The sequence below is a fragment of the Cavia porcellus genome, unplaced genomic scaffold (genome assembly GCF_034190915.1).
Source record: "Cavia porcellus strain 051 isolate PalLab524CR breed Dunkin Hartley unplaced genomic scaffold, mCavPor4.1 scaffold_4, whole genome shotgun sequence".
NCBI classification, from domain to species: Eukaryota; Metazoa; Chordata; class Mammalia; order Rodentia; family Caviidae; genus Cavia; species Cavia porcellus.
In genome coordinates this window covers 81,789,663-81,812,403 of record NW_026947487.1, presented here as the reverse complement: position 1 = coordinate 81,812,403, position 22,741 = coordinate 81,789,663, and the positions used below count along the sequence as shown (strand labels likewise).

At 35.5% G+C, this 22,741-nt stretch overlaps 1 pseudogene; it reads right to left on the bottom strand.

The window, feature by feature from the left end:
- Nucleotides 1-7,464: 7,464 nt before the first annotated feature.
- LOC100731574 (all-trans-retinol dehydrogenase [NAD(+)] ADH4-like) lies at nucleotides 7,465-20,370 on the bottom strand (annotated as a pseudogene).
- Nucleotides 20,371-22,741: the final 2,371 nt, after the last annotated feature.

Below are 22,741 nucleotides of genomic sequence, written 5' to 3'. Positions count from 1 at the left end.
CATGCAGAAACTTTTTAATAAGAGGTGATCCCAGTTATCTATTCTGAGAAGTATTTCCCATGTGGTTTGATTCCTGTTCATGAATTCTCTATTTACCCCTATGTCTTCAAGATTTTTACCCAATTTGTCTTCCAATAGATTTAGTGTTTCTGTTTTAATATTCAGATCTTTGATCTATTTAGATTTTAATTTAGTACATGATGATAGGCATGGGTCTAGTTTTAGTTGTCAGCATATGGAGAGCCAGTTTTTCCAACACCATTTATTAACGAGATTAAAGAGATTTATTAAAGAAATTAAAGAGATTTCCAACACCATTTACTGAACAGGTTCCTCCAGTGAACCTGTTTTGCCCTTTTATCAAAGATAAGGTGGTTGAGTGTGTTTGTAGTTGTGGCTGTATCTTTTAATCTATTCCATTGGTCTTTAGCTCTGTTTTAATTGCAGTACCATGTTGATTTTATTACAGTTGCTTTGTAGTATAACTTCAAGTCAGGGATTTTGATGTCTCCTGTCTTGCCTTTGCTGCTTAGTACTGTCTTTGCTACTCTGGGTCTCTTCTCACTCCAAATGAATTTTAGGAGAAATTTCTCGAGATCTACGAGGTGTGTTGATGGTATTTTTATTGGGATTGCATTGAATCTGTATAACAGTTTTGGGAGAATGGCCATTTTTCACAATATTTATTCTTCTGATCCATGAGCAAGGGATGTCTTTCCACTTTCTGATATCCTCTTCAATTTCTTTTTTCAGTGTATTATAATTTTCCCTGTATAGGTCTTTTACTTCTTTCATGAGAGTAATTCCTAAATATTTCATTTTTTTTTGTTTGCTAGTGGAAAGGGTGTGGTTTCTCTTATTTCTCTGTCAGTGATTTTGCTGTTTGTGTATAGCAATGCTATTGATTTTTGAGTATTGATTTGAATCCAGCTACATTGCTGAATTTATTTATTATATCTAAGTGTCTTTCAATGGAGTTTTGGGGGTCTTCTATGTAGAGTATAATGTCATCATCAAATAATGATATTTTAACTTCTTTTCCTATCTTTAGCCCTTTTATTTCTCTCTCTTGTCTAATTGTTCTGGCTAGTATTTATAGTACTATATTAAATATGAATGGTGATAAGGGACATCCTGTCTCGTGCCTGATTTTAAAGTAAAGGCCTTCAATTTTTGTCCAGTTAGTATGATACTGGCTGTTGGTTTGTCATAGATGGCCTTTATTATATTGAGGTAAAAACCATCTATTTCAATTTTCTGTAAAATTCTTATCATAAATGAATGTTAGACCTTATCAAAAGCTTTTTCTACATCTATAGAATTGATCATGTGATTCTTACTTTTGGCTTTATTGATATAGTGGGTTACATTTATTGATTTATGTATGTTGAACCATCCCTGCAAGCCTGGGATGAATCCCACTTCATCATGGTGTATAATCTTCTTGATGATTTGCTGCATCCTATTTTCCAATATTTCATTGAGGATTTTGGCATCTGTGTTCAATAGGGAGATTGGTCTGTAGTTGTCTTTTTTAGTTGGGTCTTTCTCAAGTTTTGGTACTAGAGTAATATTTGCTTCCAGGAATGACTTAGGAAGGGTTGCTTCTCTTTCAATTTCATTGAAGAGTTTGAGGAGTGTCATCATTAAGTCTTCTTTATATTTCCTGTAGAATTCTGCAGTGAATCCTTCTGAGCCTGGGCTCTTCACTGTAGGTAAGGACTTGATTACATTTTCAATTTCATTAATAGAAATTGAGTTAAGTCAGTTTTACATCTTCTTGAACTAGCTTTGGAGCTTCATATGTTTCTAGGAATCTGTCTATTTCTTTTGTGTTATCAAACATTTGAGAGTAGAGGTTTTCAAAATAGGTGTTGATGATCATCTGTATTTCTATATAGTCTGTAGTGATTTCAGCTTTTTCATTTCTTATTGAATGAATTTGAGCTTTTTCTTCCCTTTTTAAAATAAAGTCAGCTAGGGGCTTATCAATTTTATAATAATCAAAGAACCAACTCTTTGATTCATTGAGTCTTTGGATTGTTTTCTTAGTCTCTATTGCATTATTTCTGCTCTAATTTTTATAATTTCCTCTCTTCTTTGGGCTTTGGGCTTGACTTGCTTTTCTTTTTCTAGATGTTTGAGGTATAACATCAGGTTATTTATTTGTACTCATTCTGTTTTCCTGATGTGGGAACTCAGGGCAATAAATTTTCCTCTGAGAACCACTTTAATTGCATCCCACTGATTGCAGTAATTTGTATTTGTATTTTTGTTTGCTTGTATGTATTGTTTAATTTCTTCTTTAATTTCCCCTGTGACCCACTGGTTACTGAAGAGTGTGTTATTCAGTTTCCCTGTGTTTGTGGGATTTTTGCAGTATCTTTTATCATCAATTTCTAATTTCATGGTGCTATGATCTGATGACATGCAAGGGATAATTTCAACTCTTTTGTATTTATTTATATATGTTTTGTGAGATAATATATGGTCTATTTTAGAGAATGTCCCATGTACTGCTGAGAAGAATGTGTATTCTGATGTTGGTTGGAACACTCCATATATGTCTATCAAGTCCATTTGTTCACATGCGTGATTCAGTTCTGTTATTTCTTTGCTGATTTTGTGTCTGGTTGATGTGTCCCTTTGTATCAATGGTGTGTTAAGGTCTCCTGTTACAATTGTGTTACTGATAATTTGGTTTTTCATTTCTGTTAATACTTGTTTTATATAACTGGGTGCTTTGGAATTTGGTGAATATATACTTAGATTGTTATCTCCTCCTCTTGAAAATTTCCCCTAGCCAGTATGCAATGACTTTCTTTATATATTCTGATCATTATTGGTTTGAAGTTCACATTGTCAGCAAACAGAATAGCTATGCCTGTGTGTGTGTGTGTGTGTGTGTGTTCCTTTTGCAAGAAGTATTATTTTCCATCCTTTGATGTTCAGTCTGTGAGTATTTATTTGGGTTAGATGGGTTTCTTGTAGACAGCATATGGTTGGATGTTGTTTCTTGATCCATTCTGCCAGTCTGTTGCTTTTAATTGGTGAATTGAGACCATTTATATTAATGGTTATAACTGTTATATATTGGCTTGTTGTTGACATGTTATCTTTCTGCTGTTGCATCTTTATCTTTTTTTTTCTGTTTAATTGTCTGCCTTGCTTAGTGGTTTTTTCCTGTCTGTATATAAATTGTCTTTCAGTATTCTTTGCAGGGTTGACTTGGTGATCATGAAGTTCTTCAGCTATTCTTTGTCATGGAAGTATCTAAAATCTCCATCGATTTTGAAGGGTACATCAGTCTCGGCTGGAAATCATTTTCCTTTAGGGTCTGAAATCCTTTACTCCATGCTCTTCTTTACTTTTTTGTTTGTGCTGAGAAGTCTGCTGTGATTCTGATAGGTTTTCCTTTATAGGTGATCTGTCTTTTCTCTCTGACAGCTTTTTAAAAAAAATATTCTGTTTTTCTTTCTTTCTTTTTTCTTTTCTTTTTTTGTCTTTTTCCTTTTTATCAGTACCGGGGATGGAACTCACCACTGCCTGCTTGCAAGGCAGGTGCTTATGCCACTGTGCTAATTCTCCAGCCCCTCTCTGACAGCTTTTAATATTCTATTCTTTTGTTGGTTTTCTGGGATAATCATTATTATATGTCTGAATATGGTTTTATTTTGGTTATGGTATTTGGAGTTCTATATGCTTTATTGATCCTGATATCAATTTCCAATCTCATGTTTGGGAAATTTTCAGCTATTACTTCTCTAAATATCCCCTTGACATCCTTTATGTTATCCCCTTCTTCTTCATTTATCCCTATCAATCTTATGTTGTCCTTGCATCATCTTACTGTTGTTGAATTGTTATTTCCTGATTCCTTGTTATTTTTTAAAGATCTTTCCTTTCCTGTTCACTAGCTGCATTCTTGTCTTTGAGGTCTGAAATTCTGTCTTCACTTTCATTGAGGCAGTTTCTACAAATTTCAATGGAATTTTTGATTTCCTGTGTATCTCTTTGCATCTGCTTTATATATTCTATTTGTTTCTTTTATTGTTCATCCAGAGACTCTACCTTTGTGTTTAGTTCCTCCAATTTTTAAACTATGTCTTCTTTAGATATGTTCAGCATCTCCTTCATTTCTTTTATCATTTCTTTTTTTACCTGGGAGATTATTTCCAGTTTGAATTCCTTTAAGGCTTCCCGGAATTGCTTCTTTATTTCAATTGCTATTATGTCCAATATTTCAGGTGTATGGCCTGTGTTTTTTTCTATGTACTTAGCTCCTAAGCTTTCTTGGGATAGGCTTGAGGTTTGAGATTGTAATTTGGTCTTTCATTTTGTCATTTTCCTAAATTTCTGTGTTACAAGTGTTATTTGAAGGCTTCCCCAGGGCTTGTTGGAAATCCTCTTCTATACCCTCTGCTCCTGGCACTCTGGCTGCTCAGTCCCCCAGATTGAGAGAGGGTCACTAGGGTTAGGGCAGGCTGGCTCAAGACCTGCCAAGCTGGTCCAGTGCAACAGGAAGTTGCAAAGTTCCCTGCCTGGGCTGAGTGAGGATCCCAATCCAGCTGGGCTCAGGGGATGGTGGGGGGACACTCACTGCAGGCCATCCAGCCTTTGAAACCAATGGCTCTGGCAGTCCCGAGACTCCAGCGTCCACCAAACCCGGCAGGGATCGGGGAGACTTGTGCAGGCCAGTTCAATTTCCACCAAGCTGCTCCAGCGCCTGGAGATTTCTTTTGACATGCAGAAACTTTTTAATAAGATGTGACACCAGTTATTAATTCTGGGAAGTATTTCCCATTTGGTTTGATCCCTGTTCATAATTCTCTACCTACTCCTATGTCTTCAAAATTTTACCCTATTTGTCTTCCCACAGATTTAGTGTTTCTGTTTTAATATTCAGATCTTTGATCCATTTAGATTTTAGTTTAGTATATGGTGATAGGCATGGGTCTAGTTTTAGTTTGTGGCATATGGAGAGCCAGTTTTTCCAGCACTATTTATTAAAGAGACTGTCATTCTCCCAGCGTCATGTTTGGCCTCTTAAGGTTATCTAATCAAAGTTCTGGTTTCTGCTCCTCTCATTACTTCTCACAGGCCCCCAGGCAGGGGAGTGCACCAAAACTGAGTTTGGCCCAAACAAGGAAGGTAAAGAAACAGTGTTGATTGTTTCAGCTGCAAGGAAAAATCAGGGTTATGCTTCAATCTACTCAAAACACAGTTCAAATCTCCCTAGATTTTTGTATTGCTCAGTTGGTTGTTTTTCCCTTGACAAAAATTGGAATATCTATAAATAAAGAAAGGTTACCTAAGGATTTTGGATCTTTTTGATACTTATTAGAGAGGTGAGACATGGCTCTGGCCTGCTCAAGCCACCCTGGTTTTTCCCATCGCCTGTGCACATGCTTTGTGAATCAAAAGTTTACACTGCACTGGTACTCAGCTTCCCAACAACAGTGGGGCCTCCAGCCCAGAGCAGGAGAACCATCTGCATGTCCCAGGAGAGCCCAAAGTACATAAATATAAAATGCAGTTTCCATTTTCTTTATACTTTACCACAAAAATTCTTTATAATCTTCAGGTCTAAGAGTAAGCTAAATGTGCTCACAATTTAAATTTTAAAAAAACAAAGGGGAGAGTTCACCTCATAACAGATTTCACTTGGCAGTGTATAACATTTAAAATATTTAAATTCTAATAAAGATATAACTACCTCAGTGGATAGATAATGTAATCAAATAAATCAAATCTAAAAATTGTCCATTGGAATGATCTTCACACTGCACAACAAAAGCACTCAGTCAAGTGCTAGTGTAGGGTTGAAGGTATGCTCATGTTTTTCCAGGGAAAGCTAAATGACCTATCTGGATGCCAGTGTGTGCTGTCCAGCTGTATCATGGGCCCAAACCCAGAAAAGGAGTTGATTCTACCTCTCAAGAAGCTGATCCTCAGTCCTATGACAGTGATGCCTTGGAGACCCTATGCCACAACCCATACAAAAGGATGAAGCTAGAACCAACCTTAATTGACTCAAGATGCTCAGGAGATGGTAACCAAAAATAAAAAGGTCCAAACACATGATAGAAGTGCATGCTAAGTCCTATGACAAAAATATGTTAATTATAGATATGGTTTTGTCTTTTTCAAATTCTTTGATAAGAGATCTTTGCTAACTGACCTACAATAAATGTGACTAGTCTATTTAAAGTTACAAATTCTACAATTGTAAAAATTTTGTGTAATTCAATTTGGCTAAAATATATTTGAGTACACTTTGTGAAAGATGTTTGTAAATCTGTGTATCTATTTGTGTGTTTGTCCAGTCTGTCAAGCTGTTGTTGGAAGTCACTGAGCTAGCAATGGCTCACACATGTAGAGCCAATAGCACAAATGCCCGTACAGGAGTGTCCAAGTGGCACAGGGTGCCTGAAAAATGCCCCGAGGGCATGGGGTGTTGGAAATGACAGGTGTTTTAACCTCAAGGACACAGGGTGTAAGAAGCAAGGTAGTTCAGCAAAGGGGTGTGAAATAGCCCCCAGGAACTTGGAGAGTTCTTGTGGACACTGACAACTCTACATTTGTTTCTACATCTGTTTGAATCTGTACAGATAGTCTATCCATGTTTGTTCATTTGTCCATTTGTGAACAGCTGTTCTTTTTATTTTGAGCTCAGCAATTTCCCTTTTTCCTTTGCATTTATAGATCATTTAATCAAGGTTTACCTGAGTTATAGAATTACAAAACATGCTTCCACCTGGGTTCCCAGTCAAAATGATGTTAAAGTCAGTTGTATAAATGTAATGTACATTGTTGATTGTCATAACTTGAGAGTCTCTAACTGTTCAAAAATAATGTTAAATGTTATGATTGGACTTTTTAAGAAAAATTATTATAAAAATGATTAAACAAAAATCCCCTGGGGTTGGGATTATTGGACAGGATTTAAATTGGTGAATAAGAGAGTGGCCACCTGGTAACATTAACCAGCTCTTTTGCATTGATTGGAGGTGCCAGTGATCTCTATAGCCTTAGGGGAGACCCCCTAACTAAAGTTATACAAGTATTATTGTAATATATTCACATTGGTCATCCTCAAAACAAATAATAAAATGTTTTTGATTTTAAAAATGCCCATACAAAGCTTTTCATATGGTTATGACAAATGATTGTTGTACCTCATGGTATATTCATATATTTATGCCTCCCGATGTACAGGTCTTTGAAAATGTAAAAACAGATTGTTTATGGTGACAAGCTTGTGTTTCAGATTAAGACCTCTGCCTCTAACAAATGCTTATGAGATATACATCCTTCTAAAGGTCAACAAGTTAGATGAAGGCCTTTTATTTATTAGATAGGGATGATTGATCAGAAAAGAGATATCTTCTGTTTAAAAAAGTACAAATTCAAGAAGTGCAAATTCAAGTGCAAATTTAAAAAAATGTCATCATGATTCTCATGTTATAACATCAGGTATGGTTTGATTTCTAATTTTCTATGTAAAATATGCAACTGTTTGTTAATTCTACAAGTATTCAAACATTAAAACAGCCATGATGGTTGAAAAATGATGGTTCTATTTTGTGTTGTACGATGTTTGCTATTTAGATAAGATGATAATGCCTCTACTACATTGACAGATGGGCTAAGAGGACAGCCAATATTTTGGCCCTGGCCCTCCAAGGTCAATGAGGACCCAGGACATGAGAACCTCTGTTGCATCATCCTGTACTCAGTGAGTGCCTGATCAAGATCAAGAAGCCTGTGAGACCACTGAGGAAACCGATCATCAGTGTGTGGTGTGCCTAAGGAGAGTCACCAGGAGCAAAAATCTTCCAAGCTTTTGCAGAAAGCATCTTGGTCAAGCAATGGCCATGACTCATCCAAATGGCTGACACTGACAGAAAAACTAAGAGGTGCTATAGCTGGTTCCAAGATATTCCTGAGGAGACTTAACTGACCTTGATAGATAACAAAGATAGATAACAAGATTGTATTTAAAATCACCTTAACTTGGTCTTCAACATCCTGCAGAAAATGTACAACTACTAGAGGATATGGAACAATGCTAAAGTAATATGTTATAAAAGAAACTCAAATCACTAATACCAGATACTATTAATAATAAAACAACAGTCAGTATAACTTACATAAAAATTTAGGCAGAGCCCACAAATAAGTTTTACTTTTTCATTACAGATTGGTCTAATCTTTCTTTATAGATATTTGCTTTGAGATGCATTTATTCTGTTTTGTCATCTCATTTATAGCACAAATAATATTTTATGGATAGTGTCAGTAATCTAGGGGAGATTTGGGGACCCTCACTTGACTTGGTAATGCCCTTCTTGCTCAGTGGTCCTGTTGAAAAGCATAGCATATCAAGACATAAATAGTCTCCAGGTAGTTATTGCTCTTGGTTTTCCTATTGCCAAGGGCAGTTAGGTATCAGTGGAGAAGGAGGCCAGGTTGTGGTGGTGCTTGCCATAATCCCAGCACTCAGGAGGCTGAAGCAGGAGTTTTGCAAGGTCAGCCTGGGTTACACAGTGAGTTATAAGACCAGCCTAGACTACACAGTGTGACCTTGTCTCAAAAAACGAACAAAGGAGACGGAGGTCTGTGTCTTGAGATGCTACTTTCTAAGAACCCAAATGTTTTCAATCATGGTTAGCTTCAACACATGGAAACAAACAGGAGGTAAAGCTGAAGGGCAGATCAATTCCTTATTGTAGCTGTGGAATTCAATCTGCATCAGCAGGGTACTGTGCCTAAATACCTTCTTCACCTAGAAACATCTACCTATGGAGGGAGAGCTGCTGTGTCCTGCCCTCACCCTGAGGCAGGGCCACCATGCCTAAGCAGGTTTTCAGTCACTGTGTCTCCCACTCCACCTTCTTCCACTCACTTCCTTGCTTCTATGCAGTTGTATGAGAGGAAAGCTTGCCCTCATATGTACTTTCTGTATCAATATGATGAATACCCTCTCTGCCTTTTCTGTTGCCATCTTTCTGTCTGTGTGGGCAGCCAGGTGGTTTCTTCAGAGGACTAACAAGGAAGTAAAAATCACCTATTATTGCAGGGATGCCTCCTTGTAGCACGTGTGAGGTTTGCCTATGTACTAATGAAGCAATGCAGCATTTTCCATTTGGCTGCCTTTTAGCATTGCTTGTGAGTATATTTCATGACTGAGAACTGTAGGGAAAAGCACTGTGGTAGAGAAGCTTTGGGCACTAAACTCCAACCCAACCCCTAATATGAAGGGCACTCCTTATGAACATATTGATATTGTACAAGATGTTGTATAAGATACATGCTAAGTTTACATGTATAGCTTTAAAAATAATCTTGATTTTTTATTGAACTTTTTAAGATAATGTGTGTCTAACATGTTTGCAAATTGGAAAGTTATATCAGTGGGAATACTTTCTTGGGTTTCTTTCTGATGAAATAGTTAGATCTTTATACCATGGACCTATTTTCTTCTTTTGCAGCATTTGTTTTCTGCTTCAAACTTCTGCCATTTTTACTTAATTTAATTTACTCTCCATGTTCTCTCTTTTAATTTATTCTTCATCTTATATCTTCTTTATGTAATATTTTTCCTGGTATTTTTGCTCTTTGTTTCTACTGAGCAAGGTTATACCTGAACATTTTAACTAAAATAATTCATACTAATCTTATCCATTCCTCAACCCTAGAAGACCCCTCAGTTAGGACATTGCTGTAAATCAATTCCTAGGATCCAAAATAAGGGAGCACATTAAAGCTAAAATTGTGGGTCAGAAAGTATCTTTTTGGTCTTTTTCATTTTTATTGGTACCAGGGATTGAACTCACGTCCCCACACTTGCAAGGCAGGCACTTATGCCACTGAGCTAAATCCCCAGCCCCAGAAAGTATCTTGTAAGGAGCTCTATAACAAAGTTGACATCCCTTTTCATATCTGGTTCCTGCCACTCTCTGTCCACATCTGAATTGTTTTATAAGACTTTGATTATGAAGGGCCCAACATTGACATCATTCTGTATTAAACTGTAGATTATAATGATTCTAACTCAAGGGTACATTGTACAGAGGGCACTAATATTACACTAACAGAAACCTCTCATCCCAGGGAGCAACCCCAGCTGGGTTGTTTGTGAAAAGGAAAAAAATGTCCTTTTATGTTACTACTATATGTTGTAACATTAGATAGGTAGTATGCGTTATGGAAGTAGAAGCTCTTTTTTCCCCCCAAATGTCCACTATTTAATCTTTTAAACACATCTAATAATTCTGATGTAGAAAGTCAGAAAAGACAAACAGGTTATTTCTTAAGTCAAATAAAAATAGATCAATGAAAAAGATCTTCTAAACCACTCAATTGTATATTTGATAATTTACCTTTTTCCTTGGTGCATTAGGTCAAACCCTCATTGATTCTCTCAAAAGGCAGGGTATGGGGGCTGGGGATTTAGGTCAGCAGCATAAGTGCCTGCCTTACAAGTGTGTGGTTGTGAGTTCAATCCCCGGTATGGATAAAAAAAAGAAAAAGACCAAAAAAAAAAAAAAAAAAAAAAAAAAGGCAGGGTATGGGTCACCAAAACATCCAGATCAAATTTCTTGTTTTTATAGTCAGTAACCAGCTTTGAGACTGAATCTATACTTTTCCAACCTGTAATTTGGCCAAAATGCCAAATAAAGAAAGACATGGCATATACATGCCACAAAGAAGTAGTTTAGTTAATGTGTTGAATGAGTGAAATTATTAGATCAGATTTGGGTGCCTCAAAAATATTAAACTCCTCTTCTCCAGATTTAATTTTCTTTTCTTTTTTTTTTTTTTTTTTTTTTTTTTTTTTTTTTTTTTTTTTTGGTCTTTTTGAGACAGGGTCTCTCTATGTAGTTCAGGCTGGTCTTGAACTCACAACGATCCTCCCACCTCAGCCTCCCAAGTGCTGGGATTACAGGTGTGAGCCACCATGCCCAGCTCATCTAGCTTTAATTTTCTGTACTGATAGCTACTTAAAATTTAAAAACTGAAGATGACTTTTCACTTTAGATAAAATTAGATCAGAATTTGTTTTTTTCTTTATGCTGATTCATTTAAATGTAACATGGTTTGAATTTCAATTTGCTAATTGTTATTTTTCTATATAAACTATATTTTCAAATAACGAATAGTTTTGTGCATTCTTCTGGTGTTTTATGCACTCGATATTTTCATTTCCTTTCAATAATTTAAACTGTAGAAAATTTTAAATTATGAAAAAAAAAGCAAAAAACTTACCACCAAAGAATGTTCCATTTATAGTACAGCCCATTATTGGTTCCACTGAAGAAACATTCAATCATTTCTCACCAACATTGACTCCAACCACCGTACATAAGCCCCAGACTACTATGGTGCTCTCTAGGGCTGTTCTCTAAAAGGTCAAACGAGAGATCAGTTAAGTAGAAAAGTAGGATACGAACTTCGGTTTGTTTGTCTGGTTAATAAAAATTTAGGGAACATTTTCCAGTTAATAAAGATACAGTATTATTACAGATTGAATCTTAAGGCTCTGGTGTTGTACTCTAGATAAAACCTTCAATATAATTCTTAGCTGCTTGGGGCAGCTGGGAATGGCTGGATCCCAGAGTGCCTGGCTACCTGGCTGGAAAGCACTGGGATCTGTGTGGCAGCCGTGGGCCATCTTGGCTGGGCCTGGGTCCGATGGACGGCCCGGAATTCCACCATTTGAGCTGCAGCTCCAACAGGCTGCTGGTGCGCACTGGTGCAGCTCAGGGCTGACCTTGTGACCCAACTGCACTCTGCCTGCTTGCTGTGTACAACCAAGGCTCTGCAGAGTGAAGGCCCCAGCCGGTCACATCATGAGGAAGACTGTCCTGAGTGCCACATTTTTTGCTATGCTGGCTGCTGTAAGAGCTCGAGTAGTAAAAAGAATGTGCTCTGCGTTCTACTTTCAGTTGTACTAAGATGCTGAAAAATTAAAATAGTTGATTAAAAGATAATTAGCAAAAATAGTTAAAAGGATAGTTATTATCCTCAGTACCGATTTAAAAAAAAAAAAAGGATAGTTATTAGCAGTATTCTCATTCTGTACTGAGCTCCTTACCCTAGTAACCAAGCACCAACCACATAGTTATAGATTAACTGACTGTGTGGTCATGCTGTTCTGTATGCTTCGTCCCCCAAGTAACCTATTTGCTATGTCAACCTTTGTTCCCCTTGTAAGAGACAAATGATGCTGTGTCAACCATTGTTCCCTTTATAAGAGACAAATGTTCCTGGAATTGGCAGACCAAGGGCTATGAATTGGCTAACCACCCACCATGAAATGCCTCTGACCTCAAGCAAAGGGGAACAAAAGCCCACCTTGTTTCTGTTTCTCATCACTATGTACTTAATGATCAATGAGCTAATCATAAATGAACTATGAAAATCGGTCAAAATTCTAACTCAGTTGCACAGCTTTGCAAATTCCATCTGCACTGTGTCACTGAGCCAGCTAAAATAAAAGCACTTCTTAAAACGATGTCATTTTGCCCCATCTTCTTTTCATCTCTGGGGTTTTGCCCCATTTTTCATCTCAGGGGCCTTTTGGGGGAAGTACAACACTTTCTAGGCTAAAGCCATCCCGTCTGTGTTTCTCCAGGGTACATGGAGAAAATCCCATGCAGCGCGTCTAAGCAAATGATCTCGAAAGCTACCATTCAGCTCTGACTGAAAAACACTTATTATTCTGGAACCTGGAAGGGGCTGTAGTGGGTGTGGCCTTGAGCTTCCCTGCCTTATTGTCTGGTCAGCAACAACTGGACAGAAAGGCTCAGGAAAGGCCCCAGAAACAAATGGAATCCCCATAGCTACACCACGTGTTACCCTGGGTCTTACAGACCACGTCCCAGCAGAAAAAGTGGAACACAATTGTTTGTGCCCTTGTGTCTTTTGAGTCAGTAGGGTGATTCACCCTTTCCCTCTCCTCCTCTTCACATCACTCATGAGCACAATTAAAAAAAAAGTAAAATACAACAAAAATTGAGCTACATCGAACAGGGTTTTATAAATAAATAGGACATATTATTTTACCACGAACAATTCCACAATTAAATTGAATGGAATATGCATCATCATATATTTAAAAAATACATGGAATTAGGAAAGATATATAAAGGATTACAGCTGTCAAGTTTTGGACAGCCTGTCATGGATTTTACTAAAATATTTGTACTTACAGGGACCTAGAACCAAAATCTTTACAGTTTAAATCCTGTTGGTTAAATCTGTTTATTTGTGTTTTGGGTCTATCATCTATTTGTTTATATAGTCCAGGCTGGTCTCAAACTCATGAGGACCCTTCCAAGGCCTGGGATTATTGGCATGTGCAACTACGCCTGTCTAAAATAAAAATCTTTAAAATCCTAAAGAATACTTTCATAAAGAAAGTATTCCCTAGGGGCTTAAGAAATGAGGCACATACTATATACTTAGTAGATTTCAAAGTGGGTTAAATATAAAATATTATTTAAAACAGAGAGCTAAAATCGTATAGAAAATAATGCCCACTACTGTTCATCAAACATTTCATCTGTTTCCTTATGCTTTTAACCTCTTTTATGTTTAGGTTGCATTCTGTTGGCCATCTCTTTTCTTGCTCTAACTACTAATGTGGTCTCAAACTGAGATTGTGAAGTCTTAAGTTTGAACTTCTTTGATTATTAAGTCACCGTATGGAAGACATTAATCTGAGAAAGTTGCCTGGATGTGCACTGATCTTTGCATGAGAAAGAACACGGCTATGTGAACCTACCACAAATTGATGTTAATATAGATTGCAAAGGATTAGCTGGGTACAATAATGCATGCTCGTAATCCTAGCTACTTTAGAAGCTCAGTTGGGAGGATTGTGAATTGGAGGCCAACCTGGGCAACATAGTGAAACCATATCTTTAAAAAAACGCCAAAGATTGAAAATGCAAATAAATTTGAAAGCATAAACTGTGGGTGTCAATCGATTTAGGAGCCCTAATATAAATATATTTTTAATCCTTTGAGAATGACACTATATAAAGATAGTGTGAAGTTTGCACTCATTCCACATGGACAACTTGATTCTATATTTTATGGTAAGTTTTACTTTTACAAAAGATCTTGGCCAGGCATAGAGTTGCATGCCTATAATCCTAGCACTTGGGGGCTGAGGCAAAGCTGTGAACTGGAGACCAACCTGGGCTAGTTGGTGAATTGAAATCAGCCTGAACTCACATAGAAAGACCATATCTCAAAAAACTAAAGCCAAACAAACAAACCAAAAAAAACTCAGTAGACTCCTTCACATGACTTTTCACCATATGAAAGAAGCAATTAATGTAATGTGCAGGGACTTAAAAGTTTTAGAATATTTTTGAAGGATTTATGTGAATTTTTTATTATTTTGAGATTTCATAACACTTCTAAATTCTACTTTTTGCATTTTCCATATGATAGAAACTTTTTTTTAATTATAGCAACACTGATGGACTAGCTAGAGAGATTTTTGATAGGAAAAGACCACAGACATTAGTTGTCACTTTAACGTAGTTACTTACATTGACTTTTTTTAAAAAGTCCTTTCCTATTATTATTTTTTTTTATGTTTTTGAGCTTTGCTTTAAGCAACAAATTAACCTTCCTAATAGTGGCTTGGTTGAAATAAATACTGTATCAAACACAAAGTTTTATTTAGTAAATTTCAATAACTTTTGGAAAGAACTTTTTGTTTACATTGGTAAAATCCTACAGAATTGTAAATTATTAAAGGTTTATAACTATTGTGGTGGGTTTCTGAGGCTGCTTTAGAGGTATAAATATCATCATGATCAAATTCATGGCTTTTTTCCTGGTTGTGGATGTTTTTGGTAGACAGGTGTCTTATCTTTTTCTGATTAGAAAAAGCTACCTCTTTTAATTTTAATTCTCTGGTATAGTTCTTTTGTTTCTTATTATACTGTTCTTGGTATAATAAGTCAGCTAATAATATAATATGTTATGTTTTATGGTACTGATTCTCAATTTGAAAACTTCGTGAAAATATATTGGTACCAGGTCTTAATGAGTATGGTCCATTTGTTAGTGTAATGAGAAAAAAAATGGAATTCCTCAGGTAAGTCTAAAGCATAATCATACACTAGAAAAGTATGGTAAGTTAGCTGAATTTCAGTGTTTGTAAAAAAAACTTCAGCCATAGGAAGTGGAGGAATGAATGTGGTATATTACAAGCTACAGGTACCAAAGTAAATTTAAAAATTAGGATTTGAAGCTATGAATAGGAGGATAAAATGCAGTATAAAAAACCCTTAGTGCATGCATTTTCAATTACAGCTAATGATGTTTGAGCACCAGCTACACTTGCTCTCATCATAACTCTTCTGAGTCTCTGTTCTCTTCTGGATACTAAGGCCTGAGGGAATGAACCAGCACAATATATTTTTTTTTGGAATATATTGTAGTATAGAATTTATTCTTTATACCTTTCCTAAGAGCATGTTTACAAACTAGGCTGAGTGAAGGCATACGTAAAAAGTAATAACATAGCAACTTTGAAACTCTCACTAATAAAACAAGAAAAACCCATAGGCAGAGAATTCAGTTGATAAATTATTTAATCATTTCATTAAAAAAACCAAAACTCTTTCTAGTGTCTTTGAGCTAGCATGTATTTATTAGATAATTATTTATTGAAGAATAAAGCTAGGTGCTGCAAAAAACTAACTTTTCCATACATTTGTTATAGGGTACCATAGACTACTTTTTACCTTGTTTACTAGAGTTAATAGTCAAAAGGGCATCATTTTAGCTAATTAAAATGAAGAAACCCCTCAACTTATCTTTGAGAAACAAGAAATTGAAATGACCATGGAAAACAAAATTAGAAAATATTATTTCCTGTGTAATGAGAAGGGTTCACTTAAAAGGGATCTCAAAAGAAAAATCAATACCTGCAAATAATTTACGATAATGCTAGTAAAGCTGTTTATATTATCACAAGAGTGAACTCACAATACAGCATTTGCATTTGAAAAACACTAAATAAGGGTTCGTGTATTGGAGCTTTGATTTCTGTGTTGTGACGTTAGTTGTTAGTGGACTCAGGTATAGGCAGTCTATTGAGTGCCTGTTGCTGGCCCCTCTAATTACTCTGGGTTCCTGTTTTGCAATGTGATTTCTCTCTGATGACATGTGCCATGAAGTAATGTAGATGAGAGACCCTTGCCAGAACCTGCCCCATGCTTTTTAAACTTTCAGCTTCCAAAGCTGAGTAAAATAAGCATTTTTTCTTTATGAGTTCTTAGTCTTACATATTTTGTTATGGTAACAGCAAACAGACTAATATAGGAGGTATCAGTGGGTATTGAAAGAAATATAGTATAGTTAAGGGAGCAGTAAATAGCTAACCATTCAAATTCTTACCACTTTTCAAAAAATTAAGGAATGATTATAGATACTGTAATGAATATGACTACCTTCCCCTATTATTTAATTATTAAAGAATAAATTGAAAATATGTACATACTATGGTAGTAGATCCTCCTGCACAGTCAAAGACAAAATCCACACCTCCATTGGTCAGTTCAATGATGATATCCTGAATGGATTTATCTAGGTCTCTAGATTGAGGCAGTCAGTGGCTCCTAGGACTTTGGCCTTTGGGAATTTCTCACTATATTCATGTCAACAGCTATTACTCTAGAAACTCCTGCTATTTTACAACCAATTATGGCAGAAAGACCTACACCTCCTAGACCAAAAACAGCACAAGTGGAACCTGGGGTGACCTGCAGACAGGAAATTATAAAGTAAATTTGCAAGCAACTGGTCCAAATTTTTTGAAGGGGAAGGTTAAGATGGAGAACATATAAATAAATGACTGCTTATTGTAAAACTATGTGATATAGCCAATGGAGAAAGTCTACATTGTGAAAATGATATATTGTTACCTAAAATTTGGGACTAATTGAAGGACAATAGAGATTTATAAATTCATAAGGAACAACTTGAGGTAAAAATTATTCCTTGTTTTACTTTTCCTTTTGGTGTTGTAAGAACAAAATTCAAAAGTCCATATAATTTTTTTTCTTTTTAAGTTGGATCACAAATAATTTGACATCCTCATTTCTACAGACTTTATTGGGTTGTAATAATACTATAGTTGGTTTTGGATGCCCACTAACTTTTTTTTTTTTTTTTTTTTTTTGTCTTTTTCCTTTTAATCGGTACTGAGGATCGAACTCACGACTGCCCGCTTACAAGGCAGGCGCTTATGCCGCTGAGCTAAATCCCCAGCCCCATCCCACTAACATTTCTTTAACTGTGAGCTGAATCTCTTGAATGATCCAGATTACTAAGTCATTTAAATGGAATGAAATCCAAATGTCTTTGCTTGATATGGAAAGATGTTTTGCTATTTGACCTCTGTTTACAGCTTCATCTCCATGATACTCCCAGTACAGCAGGCCATGATAAATGGTTCCACTTTTCTCTCCTCATACATTAATTCCTGATGTTCTTACAGCTTGATGTATTTTTCATTATATTTTAATTAAAATGGATTTCTAGGTCTGACATAAAAGGAAATTTTCTCCATGAAACTTTTCTTGATTCTCCAATCAGAAATCAATGCCTAGCTTTTTGCTTTTTTATAATTTATAATCTGTGACTTATTATGTGTATGTTGTTTCTTTAAAAACTAAGTTTTAAAATTTTTATCTTTATATTATTATCAGAGTCTTCTTTATAGTATGTTGAGTCTTTAATAAATATTTGCTACTTTGAGTTAAATACAAACAATATGGGAAGGAAAATGCTAGAATTGTGATATATTATTCTTTAGGGTGGTACAGTGGTAGAAAAACATTGTACAGAAGGTGCTTAATTCGCATTTCTAGTGAGGATGGGAAAATATTAGGATTCAAAGATAAGCAAAAAGAAAAGAAAAGTCTGTCTAAAACAAAAGCTAATACCTTCTGAAGTGAGAACATATTGATAAAGAAAAAAGAAAACACACATCTCAAGCTATCGAGAAAGGACAAACTATTAAGTAGAAGAGCTGATATCTATGTGTAAAATAATGCAATTAAACTTATTTCACACTGTATATAAAAATTAACTCAAGATGAACTAAATACTTAAATGTTTACCCAAAACTTATAAAATTATTAGAAGAAAACATGGCAATTTGGAGAGGGGATCTCCATGACAATGGCCTGGACAATTTGTTCTTAATATAACTATAAAACATGGGAAACAAAAGCAACATAGACTAGTGGGATTACATTAATTTAAGATTTTTTTGCATAGCCAAGGAAACAGTCAATAGTGTGAAGACATGATCCATGGGATGGTAAAATATATTTACAAACCAAAAATATATAAGGAAGTCAAACAGTTCTATAGTATGAAGGCAAATAAACAAGTTGCAAAAAAAATGTGGAATGGATATGAATAAGCATTTTTCAAAAGGAGACTTACAGGTAAGAGAAAAAAGCTCAGTATTTCTAATTATCAGGGAAATACAAATTAAAGCCATGAGAGGTTACTTGTTAGAATAGTTATTAACAAAAAATAACAAATGTTGCATGAATGTGGAGAAAAGATAACCCTTATACACTATTGCTAGGGATGCAAAGTAATACAACCATTATTAAAGTAAACAGCACTGAGATTCCTTTAAAAAATTAAAAACACAAGCCTGGCAAGCATGAGGTCATGAATTTGATCCCCAGTACAAAAAAAAAAAAAATCCCACCAAACTACTACTGGGACTATATCTAAAGGACATAAAATTAGTATATTGAATAGTTATCTGAACTCCCATATCTGTTGTAACATTCATAACAGGGAGGTTATGAAATCTACATATGAATGAATAAAGAAATTATGGTCTATATGCAGAAAAGATTATTTACTTTTTAGCCATAAAAGGATGTTGACTCATTGGTGAGAACAGGGGAAATCCTGGAGGACATAATGCTCAGGTAAAATAAGTCAGGCACACAAAGATAAGTTATTATACTGCATGCTCTCATAGACACGTTGACTCTAAAGAATTACAGCTAGAAGCTGCGAGTACAATGCTGGTCACTAAGGATGGAAGGGGGAGCATTAAGGAATGGAGAGATGTGGGTCCAAGACAAATTTCAGTTAGAAGGAATAGATTGTGGCAAACTAATTTGAAAAAGTTAGAAAGCTGTAGTTGAATCACTAGAATTACCATTCTTTAGGAAAGACTGGTATCCAAGTTGAGTCAACAGGAGAGCAATCAGGATTATCCCTGCAATGTTGGTAGAGTCCCAGTGCAAAAGTACAAGAGGCCATTGGTGACGTGACTTGGCAACTCTGGGCAGGGCCTGAGGGCACTGTGAGCAAAACTAAGGGAAAAAAGTTCAGTGAGGGATTTGCCCTTACCCTGAGGGGTTAAGGAAGCAGTGCAAGGAGACTGAAATCAGATGTGTTCTTTAGAAGGAACTCTTCACTGTGTTTTGCAGTTTTGAATCAAGGGGCAGAACTGACATGAAGGAGGTCAAAGAATACTAAGAAAATAACAAGGTTGTTTGAGGTATCCCCTAGGAGCCCTCTTTGATGTCTGGCTGGTTTACAATTTAAACAGCCTTGTAAGAGTTTTAAAATTCTAACATGGCATTATTGGAACAAATCTTGCTACCGTAAGTGTTGCCACTAGAGACACTCTCTTGAAATCCCAGGGGACAGGGAGAGAGGCAGAGATAATTGAATGAGAGGAGTCTGCAGCATCAGGAAAATAGTAGGGGTGCCTGCATGGAGACAGGTAGGGGTTTCTGTAACCTTGTGGGTAGTTGTTTCAGGGTAAACATTCTTATTTAGGGAATATATTTAAGCAGGTTATATTTAAATCAGGGATGGTCTATAATCTAACATGTGGGTATTATAAATAACATGTGCTAGGTGCTAACCATATTGTGGCTTCTAGGCTACATATGTTAGATATGCAATATCATTTAATTATTGCCACAAGTATTTATAGTAGATTCTATTCTAGGGAAATTAAATAACTTGCTTAATGTAACAAATGTAATAATAAATGACCTAGCCCAAGTTTGATCATAATTAATTTTAGTTCCTTTACATAACATTGCCTCCCAGTAACCTATGCCTTAAGTAACCCAGTGTTTATTTACCTTGACAGTATTGATTGCAGCCTCATAGCCAGATGAAAATCCACAACCAATCAGACAAACTCTCTCTAAATTTGCTTCATCATTTATCTTGGCAAGGTTAGCATCTGATACCACAGTATATTGAAAATGAACTCACTCCCAGGAAATGGTAAATGCATTTTCCTTTGCAGGTAAACCTGCTCGTTTTGTCTTCCATTAGTGTTTGACCAGTGATAGATGTATCCAAATTCCTAGAGAGAGAGAGAGAGAGAGAGAGAGAGAGAGAATATTGACTGTGGAATACTCTCCTGAAAAATATATATGTTGGGCATTATATATTTATCATGACTGTTTCATGGAATTAAAATGAAAAAAAATTGAGAAAATAATGTGATAGTTTTCACATTTATAAAAAGTTTACTGAAAATATTTTACAGATAATACCAACAAACTTTTATTGAATGTCTTTTGTGAGCCAGAAATTCTTTTAAGGACTGTATGTGTGTTAACTCTTAAAATTTATTACAGAAAACTCAGATATAAAGCTATAGCATAATGAACCTTCATGTACTCATCTTCTAACTTCAGTAATTATTAACTCATGAATAATCTAGTTTCATCTATTACACCTCTGGCAGTACATACTCTTCCCCTGCACTGAACTGTTTTGAAGCAAATTGCAGACATCATTTGTATTGAAATGTTACAATATCTCTAAAAGATTCTTTTAGGTCTACATACTGCATTTAGTTGATATTTCTCTTAAGTCTCTCTCAATTTTTAGATTTTCTCCTCCTTTTTTCCTCATTTGCAATATATTTGTTGAAAAAATAGTCTTTTTTTCTACAGAGTCATCCTCCTAATAAATTTTGGTGATTACACTCCTAAAATGTGGTATAACGTGTTTTTCTCTCCCTATATTTCCTCCTAAATTAGTATTTTTTATTTAAACACTTGATCTGTATCTGGTATTATATATTTGTTAAGAATGCTTCAAAGGTGGTCAATATGTTTTATTTAGAGGGACATAATATGTCTTTGTCTCTTTTTGTGATATTAGATTTTATGGTTATGCTCTATATTTTTTGTTTCACTAAAGTTTTACGAAAGAGTGTAGTTTAAATTCTTTAAATATCTACAACAACTCTCAAAGTAGACATTATAATCACTATTTTATAATGAGCAAACAGGCACAATAATAAGAAACAAGAGTAGTATAATTTAACACTTTAATTTCAATAGTATTAAGGACAAATGGGTCTTTCTTAAGAATTAAGAACATAAAAGAAGAAGTAGTGACAAAAACAAATGAACCACAAAGGCTATTCACAGAAATAATCCAGGAGAATTTCCCTAATTTAGCAAAGATACTCAGACGTATGAGGCATACAGGACCCCAGCCACCTACAACCCAAACAGAACTACAACCAGTCATATAATAATCAAAATTCCAGAAATCCTATATAAGAACAGAATATTAAAAGCCATCAGAGACAAGAAACAGATCACTTACAAGGGAACACCCATCAGAATTACAGCAGACTTCTCGGCACAAACCATCAAATCACTAAGAGCGTGAGGGGAAATAATTCAAACTTTGAAAGATAATAACCTCAAGCCAAGATTGATATATCCTGCACAACTGTCCCTAGAAATTGATGGAAAAACAAGGTGCTTCCAGGATAAAGAGGAACTAGGGGAATTTGCAACCACCAATTCAACTCCACAGAGATTACTGTAGGATATTCTAAAAATGAAAAATACCAAGATACCAGAAACAGTGGCAGAGCAGCCACAATGAATGGAGCAGAAAGCAAAATGAAGAAGACAAACTGACAACTAATTACAGAAAAAGAGCTCAACAGAAATGAGGCAGAGAAGGTTGGACGGTAGGAACAGACATTTGGAGAAAACAAGACATCATAATAAGTAGTGCTGATTTAATATCCTCTTGTTTTGAAGTCCCATCAAGCTTTTGTTCTTCTGTCTCCGTCAGTTTTAACGTGTTGTATCTTATTGGATTTTATTATATGTGATAATATGAACAAAAAACTTTTATAGACAAGGAGATTATACAGAAACCACTGTTCATTTTCTGTTAGTTGATTCTAAATACCCTGTAATACCGTCATTCTATTGAATGGTTTTACATTGTCTTGATATGTTTGATGCTACAGTATACGAAGTTATACCCAAAGATTTTAAGGGAAGAGACACTATGGTAACTACCATTATGTCGAGATTATCTTGTGGTGAAACACTATTTTGCTTAAACGGCTATGTTTTGACCTGCACTGTTTTGTTGTTATGCCCTCTTTTTTATCTCAATCTCCTGTTTATTATCTACTTTTTCATTTTTATCCTTTTAATTAAGGGAAAAATAAATAAAAAATAGCAAGATATATTATAGTAACCCACTTTGATTTCCTATTAACTTGATTTGAAACTCTGTATTGCTCTCACCATCTTGTTTTGACTGATTTTCCTCTATTCTGTTATGCTAGATAGTACCAAGTTTGAAAGTATAGGCAACAACTATGAAGACAATAAGATTCATTGTGACGCCCATTCTGGTTGACTATTATCTT